Here is a 24,617-nt window from a genome sequence, read left to right as displayed (position 1 = left end):
TTTATGCTGCCATATGGGTACTAGGAGTTGAACTTGGATCCTTTGGAAGAGCAGACTGTGCTCTTAACCACTGAGCCATCTCTCTAGCCCCCTGATCTTTCTATTATGTGGAATATAATTAGCTTTTGGAGTTTGGTCCTGTACTTCTTAACCTTCACTCTTAATTTGCTTGAAGAAGTTTGCATATACATTGTGATATCAGAAAATACGAACAATATAGGAAACTGGAGATGTGCTCGTAAGTTGTTGAACAAGAAAAGAGAACAAGAGTTGAGGAATTCTCAAGGAAGAATAGGTATGAATGGCAAAGTGAATTAAAGTTATTCACTGAAAGAATGGGCAGGAAAAAGTGAAAGACACTAGTGCTCAGGGCTCATGGCCACTATGTGCCTTGTTCTTCCTTCCCCATAGCACAGGCTGAGTTTTAGGAATTAGCTGGTTGCTGCTGCAGCTCTGAATTTAAATGTTCTTGGTAAAGAACATGTTAAGAAAGAGCTCTGAAAAGTTCTAAGTGGAATTTTTCATAAACTTGAATGTTACATTTTCATGGTATGTATTTTGAAAGATGATGAGTTGAATGGACTTCCATATTGGTAATATCTGAGTATTTATGTGATTGTTCCACATGGCATTTTGTAGTTCTGCCAGTTCCTGCATGGCAAGTTTTCTGCTAGACCTTTTACAGACATGGAAATGTGGTTTTTGCTTGCGCCACAAGCACAGACTCTAGGGCTTTAGAATGTAACACAAAGCCCTGTGACTTTAGTTCAGAGCTCACTCCTTCATCATAGTGACTGGCCAAGACTGTCTTGTATTCCCCTAAATTGATAGAAAAACTATATGTCAACATCAACAATAAGAACAACAAAAACAAAAGCAAAAAAATTATAGAAAAAAATCTAAAGTTACTTCCCTAGGTACTTTTGGATTTGTATGGTCTTCTGTTTAATGTCAATATCTAGTGTGGTTCCTCTGGATTGTTTCTGCTAAACTGTCGGTTTTTGATTGTGAAAGAACACTAATTGGTTGGGATTTGTTGTGAAGACATACTTAAGAACATCTTTGGCTTTCGTGTTCTGAAAGAAGGTAGAGGAAGGGAACAAGCAGTCACTCTTCCATAGAAGATTTGTTCTTTGGAATAGGAAAGTGTGGAAGTTCTCCATTCTTTTTGTTTCCTGAGTCCTTGGTCCTTGGTCCTTGGTGTGTGGTCTGCAGCAGATCAGTGCAGGAGGCTGTCTCACTGAGAGGTGTAGAAAGGATGCTGTACTTAACTTGAGTTCACAAATGCTTGTGTTTTGTATAGACCCAAATTGTTTGTGGTTGCCTGCTCTAGCTTGGTTTGTTATTGAAGCCATGGATTTGGTGTAAGTGAACCCAGAATGCAGAGAAACAGTTTGTGCATTGATTCAAATCTCTGGAATGTAGAGACTTTTTATTTTGTTTTGGTTGAAACTAGCCCACATAGTTCAAGTTTTTTGGTTTTGCTATTGTTGTTTCATTTGACCAGTGCCTTAGCTGACTTATAATACTGAGAATTATCTTGAGATCCTTAATCACATTTAGATTCAGTGACATATATTTTCTCATGAACTAATTTCAACTTGGCATTGAGGAGAAATATATTGATTAATATAGTGATATTCAAGAAGTCATGAACTCAAGTCTTGCACCTTGGCATGATATGGAAAAGCAAAGTTTAATGGAGAAAATTTTCTGGATTAAACAAATTACCCAAGTTTTCTATCTATCTATCTATCTATCTCTCCCTTTCTCTGCCTGCCTGCCTGCCTGCCTGCCTCTATCTATCTATCTATCTATCTATCTATCTATCTATCTATCTATCAAATATCTATCTATCTATGTATCTATCATCTGTTGTTTTGAGACAGGGTTTCTCTGCATAGCCCTGGCTGTCCTAGAACTTGCTCTGTAGACCAGGATGGCCTTAAACTCACAGAGATCCACCCTCCTCTGCCTCTGGGTGCTGCGAACATAGGCATGCGCCACCATGACATGGCTACCTAAGTTTCTTAGTGATGGTGTCATTCCCATTCTTTTTTCTTTTTTCATGTGTGTAGTATGTGTGTGCATTTACCTGTGCTTGTGGAGGCCCAGCATTGGTGTTGGCTTCTTCCCTCATTATTCCCCACTGTATGTATTGAGTCGTAGTTTTTCACTTGAGCCTAGAGATGCTGATTTGGCCAATCTCACTAGCCATATTGCTCCAGGGATGTCCTGTCTCTGCCTCTCAAGGATATGCAATATGCATTGTATATTTTGGTGTGGTCACCAAACCCTTATTGTGGAAGACATTTGCCCTGTTCTTGGCTGTTGGTATAGTGAAGAATGAAGGTCTGGAACTTAGGAGCTCATACTTGAAACTTCTCCTTATTGCTCATTGGTGTTGTGACTGGAGCAAACCTTTTGTCTTAACCTCAATTTTCTGAGAGTGGCTAAGTTCACTTGTAGCTGCTCTGTATGGTTAGAGGTTTTAATGTTGACTCTGGATGGGACATTCTCTTTCTCTTTGGGTCTATTCAAAGTATAATATCATTTTAATTAACTTTTTTAGGTGAGTGTGAGTGTATTTTCAATTCTGAAGAGTAAATCCTTCAAAATTACTTTCCATAGGCTATATTCGCTAGTTCAAAACACTTCCTGAGAAAATGTGTTTTAAGGTAATTCATCCTCTTGACTAATTTTATTGGTTTCATATCCAAAACTCTTGTTTTTTAAATAATCCCTATGCTTAAGTTTATTGCCGTTAATTCCAAATTGCTGTCCCATCTTCTTTTATCATTTTTGGTTTCAGTATTGCCTTTCTTTGTAGGATATCACCACTAGGCATTTGTACCACACTCCTGAACATGTAGGTGAAAATGGGATGGGTAGAGTTGTTACTGGTTGTTTAGCAAATACTTACTTTAAAAGGCTTAGGATAGTATCAACAAGGTTTTTTTTTCCTGTGTTGGCTTTGAAAAGGGCTAATACAGGATAACTTCAGGACAAAGGCTCATACTTTAAACTGAATTTGGAAGTGCAGACCTGGAATCCCAGCACTTGAGACATGGAGAGGCGTTCCTCCACATCAAAACAAATTTGAAAGCAGCTATACAAGACCCTGTAAAAAACAACAACATGTATGCATTACTATGCTTATTTTACTTTTAGGTCTAAAAATTTATATGTTAATAAATCTTTTTTTTCCTTTAAGGTATTGATTTGTTAAAAAATAGTTCATTGGAAGCTTGAGGTTTTTTTTCTTCTAATTTTCATTATTTTCTGTATTTATTTTTAAATCTCCTGGGCCCAACAGCAAAGAAGCCTGGATAACATTGTGTTGCAACAGCCTGAAATAAGTAGCAAGAGAAAATCTAAGAAAGATGTTTATACAATCATTGATGCAGAGATGGAGAGCACAAACCCGAGGTCTGAACAGGATTCAGGAATTCTGGATGTTGAAGATGAGGAAGATGATGAAGAGGTAAGAAATACTCAAATTGGGGAAATGAGACAGTTCTCAGGTTCAGTATGTGATGTTGAAATGTGCTTATTCACATAATAGCTGTGTGACTTTCAGATGAGCTGTAGTGTTAAAGTTAATTGAGCCCTGAAGTAAAGAAATTGAAGCTGCACAAAGGTAATTTACATTTTAAATGTATCATTATTTTGATTCCTTACTGATGGGATACTTCATCCAGGAATGGAAGAGGGGTGTTGGCCTGACTCAGGGCCCTGTTAGTAAGTCTGAGACAGTCTTTTAAGATCATGGCATTTTCATAGAAGTAGACCCTATGCTTTGTTCCTACTTAGCTGCCCATTACCCTCCTCTGTCCCTAACTCCCTTCACTGGTGCCTTCTTCTTCAAATAGGCCCCTGCTAATTTTCACTTCATCTATATCTGTATTTTAAAGTCTGGATGCTACATGTGATGAGAGCAAAAACATTTATCTTTTTGTGTATGTATCATTTAATACAATGAATGAAAGTAAAAAGAAAAAGAGCCAGGTGTGGTGGCACATGCCTGTAGTCCCAGCTCTTGGGGAGGCAAAAATAGGAGGATCTCTGTGAGTTTGAGGCCAGCCTGGACAGGAAAGGTTACATAGACAAACCCTGTGTCATTAAAAGACAGAGAGAGAAAGAGAGAGAGAGAGAACTTCAGGAGGGGAGTTAGAAAGAAAAGGAAGGAAGGAAGGAGGAAGGGAGGGAGGGAGGGAAGGCAGGAAGGCAGGAAGGCAGGAAGGAAGGAAGGAAGGAAGGAAGGGAAAAACATTTTCTTGATTTTAAAAGACTCTATTTCCCACCACCCTTTCCCAGTCCTCGTGAACTTGTTAGTTCTCTTTTATTTGCTGCCGTATATGTGTGTATACACAAACATATGCATTTATAAAGATTGAATTCTAGAGAGGAGAGAAAATATGGGATTATCCATCTTTCTGAGTTTGGCTTGTTTTGCTTAATCTCCAAATCTGTCTGTTTTCTTTAAATAACACAATTTCATTTTTATGGCTCAATAAGTTTCCATTATTTAAATGCATATTGCATTTTCTTTATCTCTTCATGTGATGATAGACACTTAGGTATATTCCCTAGCTTGACTGTTATGTGTAGTGTCTCAGGAAACCTCTGTGTGTTTATTTACATTGCTTTAGGTATATATCTAGCAATTATATTTCTGGATCATATGGTAGTTCTGTTTTTAGTTTTTTTTTTCCATATTGATTTCCAAAATGGCTAGAAAAGTGGTGGGTATTGATGAATTCCCGCATTGGCACCAGCTCTTATTTTCTTCCTTTCAACTAGCAATACTTTTTTTCAGATAAACTTCATTGGCTATAATGCTAATTTAAAAAGCTGTTTGTATATATTTGGGTTCGCATGCATGTATGATTGTGTGCATGCATGCTTGTGGAGGTCAAAGATCAGCCTGAGGTAATTGTTTCTCAGGAGTCACCCACCTTGTTTTATGAGACAGACTGTTTTTTTACTAGGACCTGGAAATCACTGATCCAGCAAGGCTGGCTAGCCAGCAATCCCCAGAATTTCCCTATCTCTGTCTCTTAGCCATGGGATTATACACCCGGACCACCATGCCCAGCTTTTTATACAGGTGTTGGGGATGGAACTGAAGACCTCATGCTCGAACAGTAGGCACTTTGCTTGTTAAGCGGTTTCCACAGCCCTTGTTTATTGGTTTAATGAGAGCCATTGTTACAGGGATGAGATGGAATCTCACTTTATTTTTTATTTTTCCCCCCCAGCAGCTGAGGTCATTGAACTTTTCTTGTACCCATTGGCTCTCTCAACTTCCCTTTTGAGAAGTGTCTTGTTTCTTTGGTGTGCTCATTTACTAATTGAATTTTTTGTTTAATTTCTGAGTTCTTTATGTATTAAAAATACTAAAAGTGTTTCACCCTTGTCACTGTAGGCCAACTCTTCAAACTTGGATCTCAAGCAATTCTGTTTGTCAGTTCTTTAAATAATCTGCTCAGGTATTAGAGACCATTTTGTCCTTGCCTGTGTTCCCATCCAGCTGTTTCAGAGTTTTAGGTCTATCGTTAATGTGTTTTTTTTTTTTTTATTAAGTTTTGGATGGATTATATGTGTGTGTGTATGCAAGATTAGAGATATATCAATAATTCTCTGTTTAGTTCTGTTTCCCATTTTTTAATTGGATTACTTGATTTGTTGCTGTTTAACTTCTTTAGTTCTTTATATATTCTGGGTATTAGCCCTCTGTCAGATATAGAGTTGGTGAAGATCCTTTCCCAATGTGTAGGTAGTTGTTTTGTTCTGATGACAGTGTCCTCTGCTTTACAGAAGCTTTTCAGTTTCATGAGGTCCTATTTATTGATTGTTGCCTGTGCTGTCAGTGTTCTGTTTAGGAAGTTGTCTCCTGTACCAATGAGTTCCCGGATCTTCCCCACTTTTTCTTGTAGCAGGTTTAGTATTTCTGGTTTTATATTGAGGTCTTTGATAAATTTGGACCTTAGTTTTGTGCAGGGTGATAAGTATGGATCTATTTGCATTTTGCTGCATGTAGCCAACCAGTTAGACCATCACCATTTGTTGAAGATGCTATCTTTTTTCCATTGTATGGTTTTGGCATCTTTGTAAAAAATCAAGTGTCCATAAGTTAGGAGCCTGCCACAGAGGGCCTCTGAAAGACTCTGCCCTGCAGACTATCAAAACAGATGCTGAGACTTATGGCCAACCTTTGAGCAGAATGCAGGGAATCTTATGAAAGAAGTCGGAAATAGTAAGATCTGGAGGACAGAAGCCCCACAAAGAAAGCAACAGAACCAAAAAATCTGAGCACAGGCGTCTTCCCTAAGACTGATACTCCAACCAAGCACCATTGATAGAGGTAACCTTAGAACCCCTGCACAGATGTAGCCCATGGCAGTTCAGTGTCCAAGTGGGTTCCATAGTAATGGGAAGAGGGACTGTCTCTGACATGAACTGACTGGCCTGTTCTTTGATCACCTCCCCCTGAGGGGGGAGCAGCTTTACCAGGCCACAGAAGAAGACAGTGTAGCCACTCCTGATGAGACCTAACAGACTAGGATCAGAAAGAAGGAAAAGAAGTTCTCCCCTACACCAGTGGACTTGGGGAGGGGCATGTGTGGAGAAGGGAGAGAAAGGAAGGGATTGGGAGGGGAGGAGGGAGAGAACTACAGGGGGGTACAAAGTAAATAACGTGTAATTAATAAAAAAAAATTTAAAAAGGAAAAAAAGGATTAGAGATATATTCTTGTTTCATCCCTTTATATGAAAATGCCAAGTTAGTACCATTTGTTGAAGAGGCTGTCATTTTTCTCCCTGTGGTTTTCTCCCATACCTTTGTTAAAATTTAGAAGGCTGGAGCTCTGTGAATTTATTTATGGTTCCTCCTTTCTGTTCCACTGGCCGTTGTATCTGTGTGCTAATACCATGCTGTTTTTATTGGTGTGTTTCAGTAGTGTTTCTTTCTTATGGCTTAGTAAAACACCATTGTGTATACACCCATTTTGTTTACCCAGATGTTATTTATTTATTTACCTGTTTGGTCTCACTTTGTAGCACAGGCTGACTTAGACCCAGTATGTAAGTAGGCTAGCCTTGAAGTTGTGATGATCCTCCTACTTCAGCCTCCTGAGTGGTGAGTCTTCAGGCATGAGCTACCTTGTGAAATTACATTACACAGTAAGGAGATAGCAGATGGATTGATTTTTATTAATGAAACATATTTAGATTTAAATATAATGAGATTCTAGAGCATTGCTAAGAAAGTTCTGAAGGAAACAAGTGTCTGTGTAGTAAGAGGTATTTTAGGGGTCTTGTTATATATCCTTAACCTCTTAGAATAGTCTTGTGTTGCTGCCAAGGAGAGAATTATATGAGTAGCTTAAGTAGTACACATCTTTCAAATACCCTTACTTGTTGTTAGAAACGCAATGTTTTTGAAAAGAAAAATAGTGACATTTGTGATTCTTATTAACGACTTATGTAAGATATAAAACATTTTTTTCCCTAAATGCAAACACTGGCCTAGATTAGGTTTTGTTTGTTTGCTTGTGTAGTAATTGGAAAAATCAGCTTTGGTGTCAGACTGTTCAAGTTCTGGTCCATCTGCATTTTCATAAAAATATTACCATCTGTTTTCTTATCCGCTCTGAAATGGCCCCTGCATGTGCTTAGTGCCTTTTTGTCTCCTCTTTAAAAATTCTCTAAGTAGAACCAGGGACCACTCCGTTCTCCTGCTGTCCTCTCTTACACTTCTTGTCTTTTCTGTAGCCCTGTCATCTCTGAACTGCCCAAGAACTCTGAACTGTCACCCTCTAGCTTTGAAATATAAGGGAAGTTGCTTAATATGAGGGAGCTTGAGTCTTAATCTATCAAATAAATATAGTAGTTTCTAATCTATAGGGTTATACAACTATGTGATACATAAAATATAGTCAACAAATTCTAGTTTTGTCTTATTTTCCTTGCTTTTCCTTGCTGGCTTTCATTGTGGTTCATTATTATTATTCTTTATAGACCTAAAAAAGTCAAGTTTGTCTGTTTAAACTGTTTTGAATGACAAATAAATGTCCAAGTCATCTATAAAATATTAGCATTTAAGTTTGATTGAATGTCTCAGACTATGTTATGTATACAGCACTGTTTTCATTATTTGTAATATTTAACTGTGTATAGTAATTATTGTTAGTTAAAATGTATATTCTATTAGGGTGTGTTTATTATGCACATAAGTTAGACCAACAACTAAAATGCTTGAAAGCAGCAAGGCTTGGTGGTAAAGACATGTAATCTTAGCTACTAGGGAGCTTGAAGTAAGATCTCAAGTTCAAGCCTTTCTGAGTTGTAGAATGGGGTCAAGGCCCTCTTGGAAGATTTAGTGAAGCACTGTCTGAAAATCAGAATAAAAAAAAAAAAGGCTGGCATTCTAGCAGTATGTTAGAGTGAATGCCGTGCGTGAGATGCTCAATCCTGAGGATTGACAAAGAAGCCTGAGAGTTTCATTCCTATCTGTATGGTACTTAGGTAAATTACATAAGAGGGCATTAGAAGAATATACTACGAAGGTAATATTCTAAAATGACCCCACATCCCAGTCAGACACTAGTCCACATTAGAGAGTTGCTGAATGAGCTCTTAGAACAAGAATTCAGCACTTCACTTTCTAATGGCATCCTATCTTTAAACAAGAACAACAACAACAACAACAACAAAAAACCCAAAAAATCTCCCTATCCTATAATTATTTACTTCTCAGTTTGAATCTTCTTCAAGTGCACATTCCTAATCACAAACCTCATGTAGAGAATTATTTGTTTAGATGTCTCCAAACTGGCTTCTTGGCATAGTTCTTGCATGTTGTGAATAAATTCTTGAGATAAGGTCTTTCATGACCTACTGTGACGTTCTGACCTTCATTCTTGTCTTTCTTCAGCAGACCTCATTGAGAGCAGCATAGTTTTTGAAGTAACTTGGAATCCAAGAGCAGAGTAACTATAGCATAGGTGCCTAAGGGCAAGGTTCTTAGTCTATTTGTGATCACATATTACCTTGAGAGTTTGATGCACACTCAGCATCTCTTCCTAGGAAGATGTGTGCATTCATGTGAGGAAGTAAATTCAAGGATTTAGGAAGTGCATTTGACCGTAGGTGCCAAGTGAAGAACCCCTATATTAGAACATGTGCTTAGGACTCTCTTGGGAATCACATTAAGATGTAGGTGGAGATGAACCTGGGAGAGCCTGCATTCTTACCGAGGTTCCCTGTTAAGGTGGTGTCTTTGGACTCTGGATACACTTTGAGTTATAAGGCTGAAGAGAACCTTGACAAAGCTTTTTAAAGTGCATAGTAGAAGCTGTTCACAAAATGCATTGAGTTTCATTTTGAATTTTCTATTAAGATGTTTAATTTTTTTACTCTGGCAGTAAATACAGTATTTAGCCATGTGTGTGCTTTTATTTGTAACTTCAGCTTTTGGGAGAGGAAGACAGACAGATCAGGAGTTTAAGACCCACCTTAGCTCTACAGTGAATTTGAGGCCAGCCTGGGCTACAGGAGACTTTGTCAAGAACAAAAACAAAAAACCCCTAACTAAGCAACCAAAACAAACAAACACACACACACACACACATACACACACAAAACAAACAATTGTACCAAAAGAAAAAAAGGGAAATAATTTAAAAAAACAGTACTCAAAGGAGAATTATATTTTACTTTTAAAACTCTGTTACTTATAATATACTATCAAGATTTTAAACAAAATTATATAGTTCTAATTTAATAAATTTGTGTACCTTATTTTTCTCTTTTTGTGGTTGGTGTATGCATGCATATGTGATGTGTACATGTGAAGGCAGACGTTGCTAATGTGTGCCTTCCTCAGTTGCTTCTTATCTTATTTTTGGAGACAGTCTTCAGTGAACCTGGAGATCACTTATGCTGCTTTAGCTAGTCTAGATAGCCATTAAGCCCTAGGAATCCTCTTGTGTCTGCGTACCCAACCCTGGGATTATAGGCATGCATCACTTTAGCACTTTACTGCCTGAGTCATTTCTCCAGCCTCTTTTCTACGCTTTAATGGACATATGTATAATATGTTCTGAGTAATGACATTTTAATGTGTTTACTATGTCTTTTCTTTAATGACGCCTAGTTAGGAAATCAGGGAATGAAATCAGTAGGAAAATCCAAATACCTGCAACATAGCTATTCATACACAGAGAGATAGTTAATAAATTATTAAAGTTAAGTTTGTGCTAGAATGGGAAAAGCTGACCAGCTTGGGGAAGTAAAGTATGAAGCCTCAAGTTTGTCATTGTGATGAAAACCAATTATCTTGTTAAAACAACTGATAGTCAGTCTCACTCTCCCCAGCTTGTTGGCTTGTGATGGAGTTAGCCTCTTACTACTGAGCAGGGTCATAAAGAAAAGTATTTTTTAGTATCATTTCTTTGTGTTTTATTTTGTTTTTGGGAAAGCTAATGAATGGGTCATGATCAAGATATATTTTGCCTAGCTAGTCATATGTGGTATTTAACCATTTTTAACAGACAACTTAAGTTGGTTTTTAGTGAACAGCTGTGTTGTAGAGAGATTGCTTTGAACCTGCAATAGACACAATGAGATATATGCAGATAGTAATTCTTCTCTAAATGCCCTTATAGAATTTTTTTAAGATTGAGACTATCTTTGTAATCACATATTTATCAGAAATACTTTTTTGGGATTATTTGAATTAAAATACAAAGAAGCTTGAAGCTTATATCATGCCTGTGCAGAGGTAGACCATGATACCTCTTGAGAGTGGGGCTAGTGTGAGCATAACATCATCCTGTAGAACGCTCTGTCTTAGTGCAGACAGTGCTGCACACTTGTAACTGTTTTTTTTTTTCAATGCAGTTTATTCAGGAACCTTGAACAATCCTCGGACCCCGGGGAAAGCCAGCCCACAGCTTAAATAGCCTCTGGGTAGCCAACCCAGGCGTGCCACGTGGGCAATGCAGATAGGTCCACATACATGGAAGCAAGCCAGATCCTCAGCCTTAGCCAAATATGGAGTTGTTTGGGACAGAGAGCACTCACCATCGGGAAGGTGGAAGGCGGAAACCAGCTCCATCTTTAAGGCACAGCATTCCGCAGCTCTCTACAGTTCCCCCTTTTTGTTGTAGACGCATCAGGCAAGAGTAGAGGTCTGATCTCTGATATTAGAAATAAATTGGGACTTTGTACAGATGTTCATTTAGGTGTCATCCACCCAAAGAACGTCAGACCCGTCCGATACCTTTTTCTCAGAGGCGGGACCTGGGGCATCAACCCACATGCAACCAGACATGCTCTTCTCTGGGTCCAAAGCTGCTGACCCTGAGTGCAGTGCTTAGCCTCGCATCCTGAGCGTATTGTTTTAGCTTTTTATGGTATCCAACCATGCTTGGGGAGACTGTCCTGCTTCAATGGCTGTAAAGGCCTGAATGGTCATGGCTGCATTACGCTGTTGTGAGACTCTAATCTTGCATATATACCACAGGCAAACCAAGGAGACCAACACCAGAAGGCCTGCTAACGCTCCCATGCCCGCCCATTCCTTCAGATGATTCATGGCTGCAGCAATCCATGATGATAATCCTGTGGCTAGTCCTGCGTCCACTCTGGTAGAATTTACTGTGACAATGGCCACTCTCAGCTGCTCCATCGTAGTATCAAATTCTCCAGTCCAATTACCTAAAATATAGCTCGACAATTTTGTTTAGACAGATGTGCAGCACAGGAAAAATTCTCATGTTATATGCTAGTGACTCAAAGTCCAGCATATTTTCATTGACAGCCAAGTTGAGCGATTTGCCATAGGGTATCAGTTTGCTCCTGCACGAGGTCAATCCTCTGATTGAACACCATCAAGCTTCCTTTTAGTTGAGCATTAATTCCTTTATGTACAACTAAGGCATGAGCTACATTGGCTAAATGATTGTTCAGGGTCTGAGCAGTCTGCCCAGTATGACTCATGGCTAATGCCCCGGTGGTAGCTCCAACAGCTGCCACTGAGATGGTAGTAACAATGGTGGCTGTAGTTCCAAGATCCCTTTTCTGTCTGAAGAGAGTCATAGCGTGAGGGGCATCAACGGCACAGGCACGCAGTGAGGCATGCGAGTAACCAGGGCATACCTAAATTTACTAGCATTCCAGCATTGGGCAAAAAAGCAAGTATCATTACCACGATTACTTGGCTCTATCTGGCTAATAATGAATAAAAATGGGGGATATAGACAAACAAGTGTGGGCTTATAGGAAATATTATGAGAAGCCTTAACCCCCTCGTTGGAACATCCTGCGTCAGTTCTAGAACTAGCAGTGGTGGTATCTGAGGTCTGAGTAGGTTCAGGAGACCATTGCCCCCAGGGGCGAGACGTGCTCCATGCCAATTGACTAACTCCATGTTTTCCTCCACTTTTGAAAGTCATTTAAGGTTCTTAAATTATTTTTTCCCTTTTTTTTAAATTTTTCATCAATTACACTTTATTCATTCTGCATCCCCCCATAAGCCCCTCCCTCCTCCCCTCCCAGTCCCACCCTCCCCCCTCCCTCTGCTTGCATGCCACTCCCCAATTCCACTAATAGGGGAGGTTCTCCTCTCCTTTCTGATCTTAGTCTGTCAGTTCACATCAAAAGTGGCTGCATTGTCCTCTACTATGGCCTGGTAAGGCTGCTCCCCCCCAGAGGGAGGTGATCAAAGAGCAGGCCAATCAGATTATGTCAGAGGCAGTCCCTCTTCACATCACTATGTAACCCAATTGGACTCTGAACTGCCCTGGGCTACATCTGTGCAGGGGTTCTGGGTTATCTCCATGAATAGTCCTTGGTTGGAGTATGAGTCTCTGGGAAGTTCCCTGTGTTCAAATTTTCTTGTTCTGTTGCTCTCCTTGTGGAGACCCTGTCCTCTCCAGCTCTTACTATTTCCCACTTCTTACCTAAAATTCCATTCACTCTGCCCAACAGTTGCCCATCAGGCTCAGCATCTGCTTTGATAGTCTGAAGGGCAGAGGCTTTCAGAGGCCCTCTGTGGTAGGTTCCTAGGTTGTTTCCTGTTTTCTTCTTCTTCTGATGTCCATCCTCTTTGCCTTTCCGGATGGGGATTGGACATTTTAGTTAGGGTCCTCTCTCTTGCTTAGTTTCTTTAGATGCACAGGTTTTAGTGGGTTTGTCCTATGTTGTATGTCTATATGAGTGAGTATATACCATGTGTGTCTTTTTGCTTCTGGGACAACTCACTCAGGATGATCCTTTCCAGATCCCACCATTTACCTGCGAATTTCATGATTTCCTTATTTTTCATTGCTGAGTAATATTCCATTGTGTAGATGTACCACAATTTCTGCATCCATTCTTCAGTTGAGGGGCATCTGGGTTGTTTCCAGCTTCTGGCTATTACAAATAAAGCTGCTACAAACATGGTTGAGCAAATGTCCTTTTTGTGTACTTGAGCCTCTTTTGGATATATGCCCAGTAGTGGTATGGCTGGATCTTGAGGAAGCGCTATTCCTAGTTGTCTGAGAAAGCGCCAGATTGATTTCCAGAGTGGTTGTACAAGTTTACATTCCCACCAGCAGTGGAGGAGGGTTCCCCTTTCTCCACAACCTCTCCAGCATGTGTTGTCACTTGAGTTTTTGATCTTGGCCATTCTCATGGGTGTAAGGTGAAATCTCAGGGTTGTTTTGATTTGCATTTCCCTAATGGCTAGTGAGGTTGAGCATTTCTTTAAGTGCTTCTCTGCCATTCGATATTCCTCTACAGAGAATTCTCTGTTTAGCTCTGTTCCCCATTTTTTAAGTGGAATACTTGGTTTGCTGCTTTTCAGCTTCTTTAGTTCTTTATATATACTGGATATGAGTCCTGTGTCAGATAAAGGGTTGGTGAAGATTCTTTCCCAATCTGTAGGTGGTTGCTTTGTTTTGATGACGGTGTCCTTTGCTTTGCAGAAGCTTTTCAGTTTCATGAGGTCCCATTTATTGACTGTTGCTCTTAGAGCCTGTGCTGTTGGTGTTCTGTTCAGGAAGTTTTCCCCTGTACCAATGAGTTCTAGGGTATTTCCCACTTTTTTTTCAAGCCGATTTAATGTGTCTGGTTTTATGTTGAGGTCTTTGATCCACTTGGACTTCAGTTTTGTGCAGGGTGACAAGTATGGATCTATTTTCATTTTTCTACATGTAGACATCCAGTTAGACCAGCACCATTTGTTGAAGATGCTATCTTTTTTCCATTGTATGGTTTTGGCGTCTTTGTCAAAGATCAGGTGTCCATAAGTGTGTGGGTTTATTTCTGGGTCCTCTGTTCGGTTCCATTGATCCACCATTCTGTTTCTATGCCAGTACCATGCAGTTTTTAAAACTGTTGCTCTATAGTACAACTTAAGATCAGGGATGGAGATACCTCTGGAAGATCTTTTATTGTAGAGGATTGTTTTAGCAATTCTGGGTTTCTTGTTATTCCAGATGAAGTTGAGAATTTTTCTTTCCAGGTCTGTAAAGAATTGTGTTGGTAATTTGATGGGCATTGCATTGAATCTGTAGATTGCTTTTGGTAAGATGGCCATTTTTACTATGTTAATCTTGCCAAGCCATGAGCATGGGAGATCTTTCCATCTTCTCATATCTTCTTCTAATTCTTTCTTCAGAGTTTTGAAATTTTTTTCATACAAGTCTTTGACTTGCTTGGTTAGGGTTACACCAAGGTACCTTATGTCATTTGTGGCTATTGTGAAGGGTGTTGTTTCCCTAATTTCTCTCTCAGCCCTTTTGTCTTTTGTATACAGGAGGGCTACTGATTTTTTTGAGTTAATTTTGTATCCGGCCACTTTGCTGAAGGTGTTTATCAGCTGTAGGAGTTCCCTGGTAGAGTTTTTGGGGTCACTCTTGTATACTATCATATCATCTGCAAATAGTGATAATTTGACTTCTTCCTTTCCAATTTGTATCCCCTTGATCTCCTTCAACTGTCTTATTGCTCTAGCAAGGACTTCCAGCACTATGTTGAAGAGATATGGAGAGAGTGGGCAGCCTTGTCTTGTCCCTGATTTCAGTGGGATTGCTTTAAGTTTCTCTCCGTTCAGTTTGATGTTGGCTATAGGCTTGCTGTATATCGCCTTTACTATGTTTAGATATGTGCCTTGTATCCCTGATCTCTCCAATACTTTGAACATGAATGGATGTTGGATTTTGTCAAAGGCTTTTTCAGCATCTAGGGAGATTATCATGTGGTTTTTTTCTTTCAGTTTGTTAATATGGTGGATCACATTGATGGATTTCCGTATATTGAACCACCCCTGCATACCTGGGATGAAGCCTACTTGGTCGTAGTGGATAATATCTTTGATGTGTTCTTGGATTCGGTTTGCAAGTATTTTATTAAGTATTTTTGCATCAATGTTCATAAGGGAGATTGGCCGGAAATTCTCTTTCTTTGTTGAGTCTTTGTGAGGTTTAGGTACCAAGGTGACTGTGGCTTCATAGAATGAATTTGGTAATATTCCTTCTGTTTCTATTTTGTGGAATAGTTTGAAGAGAATTGGTGTTAGCTCTTCTTTGAAGGTCTGGTAGAATTCTGCGCTAAAGCCATCTGGTCCTGGGCTTTTTTTGGATGGGAGACTTTTGATGACCGCTTCTATTTCTTTGGGGGATATAGGACTATTTAATTGATTTACCTGGTCCTGATTCAGCTTTGGTAAGTCAAATCGATCAAGAAAATTGTCCATTTCATTTAGATTTTCAAATTTTGTGGCATATAGACTTTTGAAGTAAGTCCTAATGATTGTTTGGATTTCCTCAGTGTCTGTAGTTATATCCCCCTTTTCATTTCTGATTTTGTTGATTTGGGTGGTGTCTCTCTGCCTTTTAGTTAGCCTAGCTAAGGGTTTGTCGATCTTGTTGATTTTCTCAAAGAACCAGCTCTTGGTTTCATTGATTCTTTGAATTGTTTTATTTGTTCCAATTGATTGATTTCAGCCCTGAGTTTGATTATTTCCAGCCGTCTACTCCTTCTTGGTGTGTCTGCTTCTTCTTTTTCTGGGGTTTTTAAGTGAGCCATTAGGGTGCTTGAATGAGCTGTCTCGAATTTTTTCTTGAAGGCACTTAGTGCTATGAACTTTCCTCTTAGCACTGCTTTCATTGTGTCCCACAAGTTCCGGTATGTTGTGTCTTCATTTTCATTGATTTCTAGAAAGACTTTAATTTCTTTCTTTATTTCTTCCCTGACCCAGCTGTCATTTAGTAACAAGTTGTTCAGTTTCCATGTGTGTGTAGGCTTTTTGTTATTTCTGTTATTGTTGAGGTCCAGCTTTATTCCATGGTGATCAGACAAGATACATGGGATTATTTCAATCTTCTTGTATCTGTTGAGGTTTGCTTTGTGACGCACTATATGGTCTATTTTGGAGAAGGTTCCATGAGGTGCTGAGAAGAAGGTAAATTCTTTTGTGTTTGGGTGTAAAGTTCTGTAAATGTCTGTTAGGTCCATTTGATTCATGACCTCTGTCAGAGACATTGTTTCTTTGTTTAATTTGTTTTGTTGACCTGTCCTTTGTTGAGAGTGGGGTGTTGAAGTCTCCCACTATTAATGTGTGGGGATCTATATGTGCTTTAAATTTTATCAATGTTTCTTTCACAAATGTGGGTGCCCTTGTATTTGGGCATAGATGTTCAGGATTGTGATGTCTTCCTGGTGGAATTTTCCCTTGATGAGTATGAAGTGTCCTTCCCCATCTCTTTTGTTTAATTTTGGTTGAAAGTCTATTTTATCAGATATTAGAATGGCTACTCCTGCTTGCTTCTTGGGTCCATTTGCTTGGAAAGTCATCTTCCAACCCTTTACCCTCAGGTAATGTCTATCTTTGTGTCTTAGATGTGTTTCTTGTATGCAACAGATTGCTGGGTTTTGTTTACGTATCCATTCTGTTAATCTGTGTCTTTTTATTGGAGAGTTGAGTCCATTGATGTTGAGAGAGATTAATGACCAGTGGCTGTTAGATCTCTTGATTTTGATGTTGGCTGTGGTCATACTGTTGTGTGCTTGGTTGCTTTTTGTTTTACTGAAGTGAGGTTATTTATTTCCTGTGTTTTCTTGAATGTAGCTAGCTTTCTTGGGTTGTATTTTCCCTTCCAGTGTCTTCTGTAATGCTGGATTTCTTTGTAGGTATTGTTGAAATTTGTTTTTGTCATTGAATATCTTGTTTTCTCCATCTATGAGGACTGAGAGTTTTGCGGGGTATAGTAGCCTTGGCTGACATCTGTGTTCTCTTAGGGTCTGCATGATATCCGTCCAGGCCCTTTTGGCTTTCATAGTCTCTGTTGAAAAGTCAGGTGTGATTCTAATGGGTTTGCCATTATATGTTACTTGGCCTTTTTCCCTTGCAGCTTTTAGTATTTTTTCTTTGTTCTGTATACTTACTGTTTTGATTATTATGTGGCGGGAGGATTTTCTTTTCTGGTCAAATTTGTTGGGTGTTCTGTAGGCCTCATGTATTCTAATTGGCCTCTCCTTTAGCTTGGGGAAATTTTCTTCAATGATTTTGTTGAAAATATTTTCTGGGCCTTGGAGAAGGGAGTCTTCTTTTTCCTCTATACCTATTATTCTTAGGTTTTGTCTTTTCATATTGTCTTGGATTTCTTGGACGGTCTGTGTCAGGAATTTTTCGGATTTAACATTTTCTTTGACAGATACATCGATTTCTTCCATTGTATCTTCTACACCTGAGATTCTTTCTTCCATCTCTTGTAGTCTGTTAGTTATGCTTATCTCTGTAGTTCCTGTTTTCTTCCCTAGATTCTTCCTTTCCATTATTTCTTCCATTTGTGTTTTCTTTAATTTTTCCAATTCTATCTTCAGGTCTTGAGTTGTTTTGTTTACTTCCTTCACCTGTCTGATTGTACTTTCCTGTTTTTCTTTTAGTTCCTTCAACTCTGTTTCTATCATTTCATTCAGTGTTTTAAGCATTTCCTTTCTAAAGGCCATAAACTGTTTGGCTGCAGCTTCCTCTATTTCTTTACGGATGGCAATATTCTGTTTGAGTTTATCTTCCTCTATGTCTTTACGAATCTTATTTGTTTCCTCTGTTATCATCTTCATGAGCATACTTGTTAGGTCATCTTCTTGGATTTCAGTTATGGTGGGGTATCCAGGGCTACTTGCCCCTGGGTAACTGGGTTCTGGAGATGCCATATTGCTCTGTCTTTTGTTGCTTGAGCTTTTACGCTGGCCTCTACCCATTGTGTTATCTTAGGTGTTTGGGGTTATTTTCTGGTGGTTCCTGGGGATCCTGTGGTGGAGAGAATCCCCTTTGCAGAAAGCTGGTTTTTCCTGAAGGATGTCTTCTCAGCTTTTTGGGTATAGTCCCTGGATGGCTGGTGTTTTTTCAGGAGTTGCTCACCTCAGGGATATAGACCTGAGTGGTAACTGTGGTCTTTGTTAGTCGAGAGGGTTCTCCTCTCACCCAGGGAAGTCCTGAGGGCAGCTGCCCTGTTTCTGGGTTTCTTGTTGCAAATTTAATGATCAGCTGCTGTGACCCAGTTGGACATCAGGTGTGCCTCAACTGTTTGTGCCTGTGTCTGGAGCACAGCTGAGTGTTGGCGCCTCGGCCCCACTAGACTGCTAGACTTTTTTCTAGGGAAGGATTGGGTGATTTAGGTCAGTAGTTTCTTTTCTTCCCCGTGGATTCTCTGGAGACACGGACTCCCAGTGTCTTTTTTTGCCCTGGTGCACACTGCTCAGTGTCCGCCAGCTGGCTGGCCACAGAAACTGCCTGTGCCTGGAGCACAGCTGTGTGATGGCGGCTCAGACTCCGCCAGCTGTCTGGTGCGCAGAAACTGCCTGTGTCTTCCTTTGCAGCTTTTGGGAGCCTGAGTGCCTCCCTAAGCTGGGTAATTTTCCGGGGACCTTTTCAGGTTGGGGGTGAGCTGAGTGCTCTGAGATCAGACCCGCTGTTTCTATCTCCGGCGGCGAATCAGGCGCGCAGGCAGGCAGGGCTCTGTGCCGGAACCTGGGTCCCCGGCTCTGGCTCCGGGCTGGCTCCTGGGGTGCCCGTGGAACCTGAGTCTTTTCCAGGGGATGTCTGGGTGACCTAAGGCCGGTCCCAATCGTTTCCTGTACCCTGGGGTTATCTCTCGACTGAAAATTACAGTCTCTGATAGTGTGGTGCACACGGTTCAGTCTGGGACCGTGACCAGAGACACTGGCTTGTGGCTCTGGGCTGGGGCTGGGGCTGGCGGCTGGCAGCCAAGTGTCTGGCGGAACCGGGATCTCTTCTGCGGTTTAGCCGGGTGAGTTAAAAGCTGATTGAATCCCCCACCGTGGGGTATCCTCTCACCTGGGAAACACAATGACTGTGTTTTATGGCCGAGAGTTCTGATTGCTGGTCACTGTGCTGATCCTGCTGTGCTGCTGCTCAGAATGAGAGTCCTCCCGGCGCCGCCATCTTGCCCCAGCAAGATCCACTTGTAACTGTTATGACGACGTAATTATGTGCTTTTAAAAAGAAAGGTGAAGTGTAAGTTGGCATCCTTTTTGGTATCTTGTATTTGCATGCACATAAATAAAACCCAATACTTTTCGGAAATATGGAAGCATTGAGTATGAAATAGTATGAAAGAGCAAAGTCTATGATTTCCTTTTTCTCCAGGTGCTCAAGAGCTTCTGCAGTCTTATAAGGCCTTATTAGTGCCACATATAGGACATACTTCATATTCCAGTTTGTAGCTCTTATAATTTGTGCATAAGCTGTTAAGGATCAGGATTATCATGATATCCACACTAAATGAGGTAAAGCCAGTCCAAATAGAATACAAGTCAAATTAATGTTGCCTGAGTGGTTCACGTGATTCATGCTAGCTCTTGCAATTCTGACTCTTCCTTTAAAGCACAGATCCTGGTAGTTAGGAAGCAGAGGCCAGCCTAGTCTACAGAGTGAGTTCCAGGCCAGCCAAGGCTACACAGAGAAACCCTGTCTCGAAAAACCAAACCAAACCAAAACAACAAAACAAAAAGCGCAGGTACCAGGAAGAACTGCTAATTCTCTTACAAACTTCATGCAGCTAGAACCTTTAGGGATGTACTGATTGTGGTGAGAGCTGGGGTTGTTAAATCCAAATGGACTGAGAATTAACAGCCAGACATTACCTTTTCCAGTCCTTGTTGGTATAATGTTCTTTTGGAATGTATACACCTTACCCTTGTTCATTCAAATGCTGATTTCTCTCCCCACTCTCTGGTTTCAATTTAGACATTGCATTGTGATACTTAAGCATCACCTGTCTCAACTTTGTGTCAACATGCCAAAATAAAGCAACCAGCCACAATGCTGAGCAATGGAAAGGAAGTAGGAAGAGAGGGAGGAGCCAGAGGACAAGAAGGTGTGGGGGGAAGAGGAAGAGAGGAAGGCAGGAGAGAGTTGGAAGAGCAGAGCTGGAGGAGAGGTCTTGGAAAGATGTGGAGAATGAACCAGACCTAAGATTTCACTAAAAGGAAGTATAATGTGGGAAATCTAAATGTTAGGAAACTATGAGGGCTTAGAGGTGTAGGATGGAGTAACTATTGTCCAGCACTGTGTTCTAGGTTAACTGAAGAAATCATAGTCTCTGTGTGGTGATTTGGTTATACAGCTGTTTAGGATTAACAGCAGCTTTACCAAAGGATATATCAATAGTAAATATTAATATTTTTCCACAACAAGGCCTAGAGGTCAGAAGTCAAAGACGAAGAGTTCTGTATGTTGCTTCTCCTAGGCAATCTTCTCTTAGCCCTCTCATTATCTTTCAGAAATCCATCAGCTTCTCCTCACATTGCTTTTGTTTTTGTGCACTTGTTCTTGTGTTTTTTGTCCTTTTTGTAAGGACACCATCCTGACTTCTTAAACGCTATTTGCCTCTTTAAAAGCCTTGTCTCCAAATAGTGATATTGGGAAATAGAGCTTCAACATAGGGATTTGGAGGGAAGACAGTTCAATTCTTAATACAGTTTAACTGGAAAGTCTACAAATAATACATATTTAGGAAGTATAAATTCTGTTGCTTTTTGCTTTTGCAGAAAATTATACAAGTTTATCCTGTTTTCTTCTTTTAAAAATAATGATACTTCAGTGCCAACATGTTTATTATAAAACAGCATTGACAGGAAGATTACACAAATTTGTTAGTAAGGTAGAGTGAAATACAGGATATTTCATGTTCACTAATTCATGAACCAGTTCTAGGCCTGTACAGTGCTTTAAATAATTTTAAATTGGCTGGGCACTGGTGGTGCACTCCTTTAATCCTAGTACTTGGCATCCAGATTTCTGTGAGTTCAAGGCCAACCTGTACTACAGAGCTAGGATAGACAGGGCTATGCAAAGAAAGCATTTCTTGAAAAACAAGCAAAACAGACAAAAAATTAAATTAATAGCTGTGTTAGTTTACTATTTTGACAAAATATCTTGATAGATAGTTTTAAAGTATGCAGTGTTTATCTTGAATCACACCTATGGTTGACTTTCTTAATTTGGGGCCGGTGAGAGCTTGGTACATAATAGGACTTAGCATGTAGTAGAACACATAAGAGGGAGGCAGAGAAAGGAAAGGAAGTCAGGAAGAGAGTGCACAATTCAAGGGACCAGAGTATCAATATCCACTTCAGTAGCATACCCCTAGTGACTAACATCTTTTTATGCTCACAGCCTGAATGAAGCCTTACTACCTTCTAACAGTCCCATAGGCTGGTGACTAAGTCTTTAGCATGCAGGCTTTTAGAGAACATCTGAGTCAAAGCAGTTATCCTGTTTAAACTAAAAAATAAATAAAATAAATAAAGTAAGTTTCCCCGGGCTGTAGAGATAGCTGAGAAGTTAACAGCACCTGTTTCCACAAAGACCATGGCCACTAATACTGTCTGTTGACTGGTAAAAGTCTTCTAGGGTCCAATTACCAAAGTGTCTGCTTTGGCAAGGTTCCAGGGTCCAGGGTAGGAGCTGGGACCGGCTGCAGAGTTCCCCTGTTCACTCCATCTCTTGGGTCACCCAGCTGATGGCTCAGGCAACTGATCATGAAAGAGGATTGAAAGAAAAAGAAATAGGGGAGGGAATCCATGATCCTTCTCTAAGTCTAGGGACTGGCTACATTGCTACTAAGGAGGAAAACTTTTAACTGGCCACTTTTTTTTTTTCTTTCTGCAACCAGGGCTGTAAAAATAGCTTCTTGCCAAAACTTCTGCAAGAGGTTGTGAAAAAACAGTTCTTTTTTTGGGGTGGGGAGGTGAGAAGGGGGATCAGCAGTTATGCTCCAGAATAGCAGAGCAATTTATTCTACAAGACACATATGTCATCTTTAATTTTTTTAAATTCATTACAGTTTATTCACTTTGTATCCTAGCTGTAGCCCCCTCCCTAAGTCCCTCCCAATCCTGCCCTCCCTCCCTCCCTTTTCTCCTCCCTTGCCCCTTCCCCAGTCCACTGAGAAAGGGGCTCTTTGGTCTGAGATTAGCTCCTGCATAAGCACGAGGAGCCACGAGGCCTCCACAGGCTAAAGTAAACTTTTCCTGCTTGTCCTAGGTCAGTAGTCAGATCCTAGATCGCTGCTAATTTGTTTGTAAATCAGTAAGAAAAAGAAAACGGGGAGAAAGTAAGCAAACACCACTCAACACACACATGCTCAAGGAAAAAAAGTAGAGAAGAGTCAAAAATTTAACTTCTTAAAGTATTTCTGTGCCATTCGATATTCCTCTGTTGAATCCTCTGTTTAGATCTGCATCCATTTTTAAATTGGATGACTTGATTTGTTGCTGTTGAACTTCATGAGCTCTTTATATAGTCTGGATATTAGCCCTTTGTCAGATACAGGGTTTGTGAAGATCCTTTCCCAGTCTGTAGGCTGTCCTTTTGTTCTGACAGCAGTGTTGTCACCAGGAAAATGCAAATCAAAATGACCCTGAGCTTTCACCTTACACCCATCAGAATGGCTAAGACCAAAAACTCAAGTGACAACACATGCTGGAGAGGATGTGAAGAAAGGGGAACCCTCCTCCATTGTTGGTAGGAATGTAAACTTGGACAACAACTTTGGAAATCAATCAGGTGCTTTCTCAGACAATTAGAAATAGTGTTACTTCCAAAGTGGTTGTACCAGTTTACATTCCCACCAGCAATGGAGGAGGGTTCCCCTTTCTCCACAACCTCTCCAGCATGTGTTGTTACTTGAGTTTTTCATCTTGGCCATTCTCATGGGTGTAAGGTGAAATCTCAGGGTCAATCTGGCGCTTTCTCAGACAATTAGGAATAGTGCTTCCTCAAGACCCAGCTATACCACTGCTAGGCATATACCCAAAATTTGCTCAAGTACACAATAAGGACATTTGCTCAACCATGTTTGTAGCAGCTTTATTTGTAATAGCCAGAACCTGGAAACAACCCAGATGTCCATCAACGGAGGAATGGTTACAGAAATTGTGGTATTTTTACACAATGGAATACTACTCAGCAATCAAAAAAGAAGAAATCATGAAATTTGCAGGCAAATGGTGGGATCTAGAAAAGATCATTCTGAGTGAAGTATCCCAGAAGGAGAAAGACAAACATGGAATATACTCGCTTATATAGACCTAAAAGATATGATAAACATAATGAAATCTATACACCTAAAGAAGATAATCAAGAAAGCAGACACGGGGTATGATGATCAATCCTCATTTAGAAAGACAAATGGGATATGCATTGAATGTATGACAGGAGTCTACCGCAGAAAGCATAGAAAGCATCGGAAAGACTCTACCTAGCAGTGTTCCAAAGTAGATACTAAGACTCATAACCAAACCTTCGGCAGAGTGCAGGGAATCATATGAAAGAAGGGGAGTTTGATGTGGAAAGGATAGGAGCTCCACAAGGACCAAACATATCTGGCCACAGGGTCTTTTCTGAGATGGACACTCAACCAAAGACCATGAGAGGATAAAACCTAGAACCTCTGCTTGGATGTGACCCATGATAGCTCAGTAATCAATTGGTTTCCCATAGTAAGGGGAACAAGGACTATTTCTAACAGGAACTCAATGACTGGCTCTTTGACCTCCCCACCTCCCAAGGGAGGAGCCACAGAGGAGGACTTTGCAGCCAGTCCTGAAAATACCTGACAAAACAGGGTCAGATGAAAGAGGAGGAGGTCCTCCCCTATCAGTGGACTTAGAAAGGGACAGGGAGGAGATGAGGGAGGGAGGGTGGTATTGGGGAGGGAATGAGGGATACAGCTGGGATACAGAATTAACAAAATGTAACTAATAAGAAAAATAAAATTAAAAAAAAAAAGAAACCTTAAAAAAAAAAAAAGAAATAGTGTTACTTCAAGATCAAGCTATACTACTCCTAGGCATATATCCAAAATACGCTCAAGTATACAACAAGGACATTTGCTCAAACATGTTCGTAGAAGCTTTATTTCTAATAGCCAGAATTTGGAAACAACCTAGATGTCCCTCAACTGAAGACTGGATACAGAAATTGTGGTACATTTACACAATGGAATACTGCTCAGCAATTAAAAACAAGGAAATCATGAAATTTGCAGGCAAATGGTGGCAACTAGAAAAGATCATCCCGGAAGCAGAAAGAT

At 40.2% G+C, this 24,617-nt stretch overlaps 1 long non-coding RNA gene across 1 annotated transcript in view; it reads left to right on the top strand.

Annotated features, from left to right (window-relative positions):
- Window positions 1-24,617, top strand: part of LOC132648722 (uncharacterized) — a 50,113-nt gene that overhangs the window by 4,747 nt on the left and 20,749 nt on the right. Inside the window, exon 2 of the long non-coding RNA XR_009587103.1 lies at window positions 3,317-3,484. This is a non-coding gene — a long non-coding RNA (uncharacterized LOC132648722). The remainder of the gene's footprint in view (window positions 1-3,316; window positions 3,485-24,617) is intronic.

This window comes from Meriones unguiculatus, chromosome 17 (assembly GCF_030254825.1).
Source record: "Meriones unguiculatus strain TT.TT164.6M chromosome 17, Bangor_MerUng_6.1, whole genome shotgun sequence".
Lineage (NCBI taxonomy): Eukaryota > Metazoa > Chordata > Mammalia > Rodentia > Muridae > Meriones > Meriones unguiculatus.
The sequence above is the reverse complement of the archived record's forward strand: the minus strand, read 5'-3'. Positions and strand labels throughout refer to the sequence as shown.